Below are 8888 nucleotides of genomic sequence, written 5' to 3'. Positions count from 1 at the left end.
CTTATCTGTAAAGTAATTAAGAGTAAAGCAACACAAACCCACCCGAGAATCACGGTCTGAGGCAGAGCAGAAGGAGGTGGGAGAAGTGTGTGGGTTGGGCCCGGGTCAACAGCGGGGAACTGCGGGTCTCTGCTCGGGGTGCGGCGCATTGAGACACGTTTGTAGAGGTGTGAGCCTGCTCCAGAACACGCGCAGCTTTCTAAATCAAATCCAATATGGTGGGGAGAGGAGAAAGGCTGATGGGGTGAAGTAAAGGAAAAAGGGAGAGATGGGGGAGGGAGGAAATTAAAGGTAAGAGCCAGAAGTAGGGCAGAAAAATAACTATTATTAATTCCATGTTTTATTTCTCACTACCTTATTTCAAAGCATCATTTCCTGTTTTGCAATCCAAGAAAATCCATTTTACACATTCATAATTTATTAAGAGAGAGCATTCCCTTGTTAATAAGAAAGCAAAATTTGCTTTTTTACAACTTCCTTTCTCATCCCTGAAACACACAGCCTCATGCTATCATGCTTTTGGCTTATTTAGACACACGCTTAAAAAAAATCTAGATCTACTTGTTAGAATTTATAATCTCAAATCCAAGGCAAAAGATCCAGTTTAACCAGAAGGCTCAGTAAGATGAAAACCAATCCCAAAAGGCCAGTTTGGCGAGACCCCGCGAAGGCTGCGTGTGGCAGCTGGCTGGGCCGGGCATCGGAGCTCCGGGGCGGCACTGGGCGCGTCCAGTTCCGGCAGCTGGACTCACAGTATGTTCTCAAGTCAGGCCCACCGGGACCCGGGACCCTGGCACAGACGCAGCCTCTGCGGAGGCTCAGCTCCCTCTCCCAGGCCGCCTGGGGTCGCCGCAGGGGCCGACCTCCCTGCCAGTGGCTGGCAGAGGCCAGGAGACCCCCACTAACCCAGCGCACGTGCAAGTCTCCGTGGCATTGGGGTCCCAGAGGCCCGTGAGAGAAGTCACAGCCCCACCAACTCTCAGCGCCCCCAGCTGCAGAAACCCTCCTGCAAGCTCCCACGCTTCTCCCCTGGACACCTGCTTCCCTGGGGCCCTCTCCTCCACCATCACGGGGACCTTCAGACACCCCATGCTGTGACCCCTCTGCTTAGACCCGTCCACCCCTGACCTTCTCCTCAGGGTCCTCCACGAGCTCATTCTCACAGCTCGCCAGCCCCTCCCCTCTCCCTCTCTCCTGCAGCTGCGCTCAGCACTCAGCTGGCCCAGCCTCAGGCCTCAGCATTTGCAGCCCCCAGGAATGCGCTGCCAGCAGACACCCTCTGGCTCACCCTGCCACTTTGTTGTGACCCGGCAAGGCGTCTCTCCCGCTTCTCCTATGCCATCCTTGCCTCCCCAGGGCCTTGTCATTCTTGGCATCTGTTTTCCTCTGGTCACTCACTGAATGACACATAGCATATCTGGGCCTTTTGGGGGACAATGGCTTCATCCCTTCTCTGCATAGGCGTGACAAGTGCAAGGTGTTCAATAAATAAATACCCACAAGTAAGTGCACATTGCCTAGAGGGGTCTACGGGAAAGCAGGCAGAGGAAGGCTCTGTTGGCATCGAATTGGAGAGTCCAACTTTCTACATGAAGGCCAAGTTGTCTCTCCAGGTCACCCCATTCCGGGGTCCCAGTGATTCTCGCTGTAAAAGGAGGAGCTGCAGATGCATTATGTCTATAAACACCATCGTACACACACACACACACACACACACACACACACACACACACCCCACTCCATTCGGGATCCGCTTCTCGTGCTGGAACTCGGACTGGTTAGCACTAGGAAGAAGAGTGAGTATCCGTCCTCTCCACCGTCACCCTCAGCTGCCCCTCACCCGCAAGTTTAAAATAGCGTCTACGGATGGCAGCTGGGATGTTCTGGGAATCTGGCGCATTTCTCTGTGCTCTCCGCACCTTGCAGGTTTCCTATCAGCCACTTAGACTGGGAGCACAGGGAGTCACTGAGGCTGCTTCCGGGAACTCCTGGCTTCGGCCAGCCTGTGTGAACTGGGAGCCCCGGGAGCTGCAGGGTGTTCCGGACGAGGTCAGAGAGCAGCTGCGCTCAGCTAGCAACTCTGTGTAAGCAATTCTGGAAAGTTTTCAGAAGAAAGGCACTTGTATGTCCAAGTTTCCCATAATATCAGCACTCTCTTCTGCTTGTCAATATTCAACTTTGTTCCCAGTTTTGAGCCGGAGTTACTTGGTTCCTAGCGACAGGGCCTGGTCATACAACACAGCCTCAGTGCTGATGGTCTGCTCCTGATGGTGCTCAGCTTGGAGTCTCCTTTGCTGCCAAGGTGGACTTTGCTTTATTTCACTCGGCCGAGGGGTAGGGCTGAGTTCACTGAGGAGTCTGAGCTGCCCTGGGGGTAGGAATGTTCTCCGGAAGTTACTTGCCCCTTCATGCTGGAGAAGCCAGGGGCCATTTCCAAATCGCTGCCTTACAACCAAAGAAGGTTCTAATAATCCGTATTTGCTCAATGATATTTCTCTTAAAAGTTAATGTTTTCTGGGGGTGGAGTGGAGAATGGGATCAAAAATGGGGGGGAGGGAGGAGTGGACAGGACTATGGTGATGGCACGCCGGTGATTTGGTGATGGGAAGCCCACGGGGATTACAGCTGAGATGGAAAAAGACACAAAATGATGCAAAAATAGACTATTATATTATTTTTTAAGTTAATGTTTCCACTTTAACTAAAGATTAAAGTCAAGGCCTTTGTTTTTGAATGGATACATATCTAGAAATTAATTATAGAAAAATATAAGGAAAGATTTTTTGCAAGAAGGGGAAAATCAGATTTTTTAATGAAGGTTCAACTCAGTCTTAGTTATATTTCAGTGGGGCCTCGTTAGCTTCCATCTCTTATTTCATAAAATTTTATCCACCTGTAATGAAACTATAATGCCAAGTTCTCTGTGTGCGTTGGAATTCCTAATTGTTACAATTAAGTAGTCTTTAATTAAGCAAGGAAAAGAATGCCCTCCACTTTTCATTTTGGACCAGACAGAAAAATATTAATCACCATTTAAGTGGAAAACTCTGATAAGCCCAGTATTAGGACAGAAACATAATCTCCTTTATTTCTTTCCACAAGTATATTCTCTAGAAAAATGCAATGCAAAACATCCCAAACTGACTTCAGATTTTAATAAAATTGTTGAGATCTACTAAGGCAGAAAGCTATGAATAAACTCAGTAATCACACAATTAGACAACAAATTAAGCTGACATCTAGTAGTAATAAACTAATTTTACCCTAATATTTATTTGTGTTTAATAGACTATTACTGAAGCAGAATTGATTGCCTTTTATCACATGGGATAGAATTAGTAAGCAAATAAGCATAATCGTTTTAAATTAAATTGTGATACTTCAATCCACTAGGACAAAACTCAAAATTTCAATCAAACTTCTATCTGGTCAGTACTGTTTTTCCTGACTGACTGAGAAAGCACCTTAGTGTGTGGACTATGTAGGTTAGCCAGCAGCTTAAGGGCTTAGAACTGCTGCGTGAAGAAAGAACGCTTGGGGCATGGATACCGAAACCCACCATCCAGTCTCTGAAGTTATTTATCTTAAAGGTAATTTTTCCACACACTAGCGAAACAGAAAGATTGGATGAGTCTTAAGTGCTGTAGGCTTTGGGATGCATCAAACCTTATCCTCCATCTAGAAGGCAATCAAGTATTTACATTTTGGCCAGTCACATGAAGGACGCGCTTCCCACAGATGCCGAATACGTCTCTGAGCTCCAAATTTGGATGTGGAGGAGATTAAATCTCTCTGCGGTCCTTCACCGTGGGGAGGAGCCTGGCCGCAGTTACCTCCCGCCGTTTAGACACAGCTTCTGCAGAAGCAAACGGCTCAGAGACCACAGGCCGCGGGGTCTACTGCCTGCCAGTCAGACTCCGCCGGTGTCAATCACTGCTGCAGCCCCCACAGCCACTCCCCTGTGTCCCCACAAAACCGGGAAAGCTACAGCACAATGATTGATAGCGAAACAACCGGGGAGAAAATGCTACGGACTTTGCATGTAAACTACCTGGCAAAAAACCAAAGACACATGCCTGCAATTTCTCCAGGAGGAAACCGAAGTGGATGGTAGATAAGAAACACAGAACTCAATGACTCCACAATCTGGGAAGGGGCTTTGAAAGGTGGCATGAGGGTCCAGGGCTCTGTGCAGAAGGAGCCGATGAGGGTGGGCGTGTCTACACTGGAAAACACAGTGGCATAAACCCTCCCCTGCTCCATTTCCTGAGTGTCCGTGTTTCAGTCAGCGGTCCTGGATGAGAACATGGTCGTCAGGACCTCAGAGGCCAGCATCACCGTGCGGGGCGGTTACTGCTGGCTTATTCCATTTTGACGTGAGACCCCCTCTGTATTCTTGGAAGCCCGAGGTCTGTCTTCACTCCCGCTTCAGCCATGGCCCCGTGACCCCAAGTTTGCCTTCCACCGTTGCCTCTTTGCCACTTACAAGAACATTTGCTTTGCATAAGCCAGCTGGGTCTCTGCAATAGTTCCATTGGCATTTACCTCTATCAAGGCCTCACCTAATTGTCTTCTCAAACAAGGAATGCTAAAAGCAATGTCTGTGGCTGTTTAAATCACAGCTAGGGGGCAGGGGACAGGGAGTAGTTTGCACCTCCAGCAGGTCCAGCCATCGGAGAGAGCTGGCGAAGGTGGAGCTGGGAGGTGCGCGCTCTCGGAATAAAGCATCGCGGACGGGTCTACCCCTGCTCCGCACCGTCCACGCGACACAGACGCATCAGCCAAATGACCGACATGAGAGAGTGCTGGATCGGTTATGTCAAAGGTTAAACTGAAGGTGAAACATCATTTTAACCTGGCTCAGCAGGTTCACCTTGGAATCGCTAGTGAGTAGGAGAAGCTGAATGCCGACTGCCTTAGGGGTCGCTGTGGCTGCAAACTATAAGCTGAGCAGCAACAGACTGAGGAGCGAGGCCGCTCCCCTGCCGCGGAGGTCCTGGGGCAGCCCCGCTGTGTGGTGGCCAGGTGAGGCGGGCTCTCTCCTGGCGCTGCTGCCCTCTGATCTCTCCCTTCTCAAGTGCTTGGTTCCTGCCCCACTTTGTCTCGCCCTCTCCTCTGCTCCCCGGCTCCATCTGCTTGCCCCTGTCTCGGCAGTGACACGGTTCGCCAGGCCACAAAGAGGCTGAGGCGCCTTGTTACTTGTGACGCCGGTTTATGAGATGACACAGCGTTCAGGTGTCCAGCCTCAGGAGTCCACACCTGGATTGCCAACATCAGTCCACCACCAAGCCCATGTACCCGCCTCATTCCGTGGACGCCTTTGCCCAGTTTACATCCCATCTCTCCCCTCCCCTTCTGGAAACCACCACTTTGTTCTTACAGTCTGAGTTTGGTTTTTTGTTATTTTTTTTGTCATTCATACATAGTTTTTCTTTATCCTTCACATTCGAGTCATAAGGGGTTTGTCTTTCTCTACCTGGCTTTTTTCATCAAGGTTAATTCCGTCTTGTAGCGAATCGTGGGTGTCATCTTTCTGTGCAGGTGATTCTGTTCATTGTGCGTCTGCATTACGCCCCTCACACCCATTCGCCTGTTGCTAGGCATCAGGTTGTCTCCAGGTGTGACTGTCCTGACTGCTGGGCTGGACAAGGGGGCACAGGCATCTCTGAGTGTCAAGCTGACGTAATAGTCCAGGTTCTGTGTCAGTCACTCCAGGGCCGCTCTTTCCCGAGGCACAGCGGGGTGCGGCAGTAGACCCAGTCAGACGGTGGCGCTTGTTAGCCCTGCTCTCAGCAGGTGGGGAGGGGCTTGGAGACTCTCCCAGGAACAGAAACACTAATGTCTTCGGAACATTTCCAGTCAAGATCTGATAAGAATCCCCTCAAAATTTTTTCTCCACCACACGAGGCGTCTGTGCTCAGGAGCTTGCACCCAAAGTCCTCAGACCAGCCACAGACACCATGACCCCATGGCAAGTAGGCTCTCAGGCCCCAGCTCGCTACCGGGATCAAAATCTGCATCCCCGGTGCCCCAACGGGCTAAAGCGTAGCACTGTGAAGCTGGCCGCAGCCACTTCAGCATAAGTTGGATCCTCGACCAGGGAGCTGACCCACAGGGCGCGGCAGACCTCTCCTGGCCCACCCGCTGCTCCCCGCAGCAGTGGGCTTCGTTGATCTGCCTGTTCTGCTCCCCGCTCTGTCTCTGGTATATTCTCTCAGCGCCCCTGCACCTCTGGCCTGCACCCTAGTTCTGTGTGCACAAATCAATAAATCTTTTTTAAAAAAATGACAAAATCTGCAGCTTAGCGGAGTGGCCACAGTAGCAACATTGCTCTATCCTGTTCCGAACTCTGCTGCCACGCAACAATCAGTAACAACATGTGTAATAGACTATTAGGAATTTAGGGGCAAAGCAGGCTGCTTTTTATTTCCAGCAATAATTCTGAATCTTCACCAAATTATTTAACCTTCTAAAACTTCAATTAACTCAGGTAAAATGGAGATAATAATGCCCACCTTGCAGAAACAGCTTGTATATAACCCCTGGCACAATGCCAGGAGCAGGTGTGACATATATGGGAAATTTCTGCTATTAATTATTGAAATAATTATGAATATGATTATTATCTTCATTATTTAACCTAATCTGGGGTCACATGTTGTTAAAAAAGCATTCAGTTCAAATTACTCAGACATGATTCTCATCTCCCTAAAGTTTACAGCATAAGATGGGTAATAACTATCTGGGCAATTGCACAAACACAGCGAAGTGCTGACAAGGTAACACATTCATTCAAATCTGTTTATGCTGAGATTTTAGTGAGCATGAGTTCAAGTTTATTAGGATGACCCACTGATTAAAGAGCATTAGCTCTGCCATAAACCCCCAAATCAGAATGTTGTGATGAGAAGATGCAATCAAAACATTCAACAAATAAAACATGGATCAAACAAGAGTCAAAAAATTGGTAACATGGAGGCTTTACCCTGCTAGATACATTTTATCATAATACCAACAATCATCTCTCCTGGCATTTTTGATATCTATTGCAATCTGAGCTGACTAAAATAATAGACATTCCATAGCTCAAGGCAAACATTTAATTAAATGTACCAAACATAAACGGCACACTTTTTAATCCAGTCCCCCAAGCACGATGTCAGGAAAGACCTTTTACACTGTGTTAATTGAAAAATAAGCTGAGGCCTTTGTCTCAGGGGCCCCTCACCACGCCTGGTGCATGGACGAGCATCTGCCGCCTCGGTCCTGAAGGGGAGAGTGAAAACGTGACCTTAAATTATGTCAGAGCCTCTGTCAGTGCTTCACAGTCTATTGTCCACTCCCACATACTTTCATTATGCTTAAAAATTATAAGTGATAAAGTTGTCTACATCGTTTTCACACAAATACCCATTTAATGACTTTCCCAGTCAGTCTCTCTTGTCCAGAAGCTGACCCTCCCACCAGGTCTGCACTAGTTGAACTGGAATTTATGGTAAATCGTCAGCATTCATTTCCACTTGGCTCTTACTTAGGCCATGAGTCCATTCTCCTGTTCAAATGCACAGTCCATCAGAAGTGAGGAAGTTAGCTTTCAGAGTGCTGTACCAGAGCAACAACCCCACATAAGAAGCCGAGAAGCAGGAGATGGCTGACGCCGTTGTTTGTGATTCTCTGGAAGCCACAGGCGCGTGCATGGAAACTCAGAGCTCCGGGAGCCATTCCTCACGCGCCAAAACCCAGGCATCAGGTCCTATCACCAGGCCTTGCAGGTGCACTGGAGATCCGGCAAGGAATCTGGGATGGGAGCTGGAAGAAACAGCGACTGGAGGCACAAGTTTCCTCAAAGAGGAAACTTGGACTGAGGGGAGCCAGGAGACCCCGCAGTAAATACCAGGTTTTGTGTGACTCTCATCAAGGGAGGTGCTGGTTACAGAGGAAAAGGAGAACCAAAGAAGGAAAAGGAAAAGATTAGGGTTCTGTGTGCTCAGCTGTATAAAGAAGATGAACTCCTGCATCTGCAGCAACAGAGGTGGCCTGGAGGGGACAACAGGCAGACGACAGCAAACGCCACGTGATTTCGCTCCCAGGTGGTGTGCAGATAAACCAAAGGGGGAAAATAAGCCAAATGAAACAAAATGCACTTTGGGAGGGGAGGGGGAGACAAGGCGGGAGAGAGTCCATTAGGACAAAGGGTTCAGTGGTCTGGTGAAGGACAGACTTGGACAACCAGCAGTGACCGAACACACTAGATCCAGATTTATGACACACATCTCGATAATGCTAGAAAATGTTATAATGCAATGTTTCCACAATAAACAATGAAAAAGGGGTTTTGAGGAAGCCTACGTAAGATAAATTTCCACAGAAAGGTGAGATTCTCAGGCCTCCTTGGTGGGCGGGGGTTAAAGCGCAGTGCTATGAAGCTGTCTGCGGTCACTGCAGCACGAGTTCCATCCGTGGCCAGGGAGCTGACCCACGTGGCGCAGCAGACTGCTCCTATCTTGCTGGCTGCTCCCCTCTGCAGTGAGTTTCAGTTGATCTGCCTGTTCTGCTCCCCACCTGGTTTCTGGTGAATCCTCTCACGCCCAGCTCTCTGGCCTGTACCCCAGTTCTGGATGCATAAGTAAATCTTTTAAACAAATAAAGAAAAGGTGACAACAGATTATGACACTACTGAAACCTCTCTTGTAGCTCTTCAGTCCACCCTCCGTGAGCTGGATCCCTTACACCTAACATGGCCCCACACTCTGGACCTTGGGACATCTTGACGTCACCTCCTCATCCCGTCCCTGTTTCTTCTGCTCTCCACCTCGGATTCCTTTCTGGCTCTACAATGCACAGGCACAGTCTCACCGCAGCTCTTCCCCCCCACCCCCTTTTCGCTA

Source organism: Condylura cristata, unplaced genomic scaffold, assembly GCF_000260355.1.
Source record: "Condylura cristata isolate star-nosed mole 26May11 unplaced genomic scaffold, ConCri1.0 scaffold00018, whole genome shotgun sequence".
Lineage (NCBI taxonomy): Eukaryota > Metazoa > Chordata > Mammalia > Eulipotyphla > Talpidae > Condylura > Condylura cristata.
Note: the sequence above shows the minus strand (reverse complement) of the source record.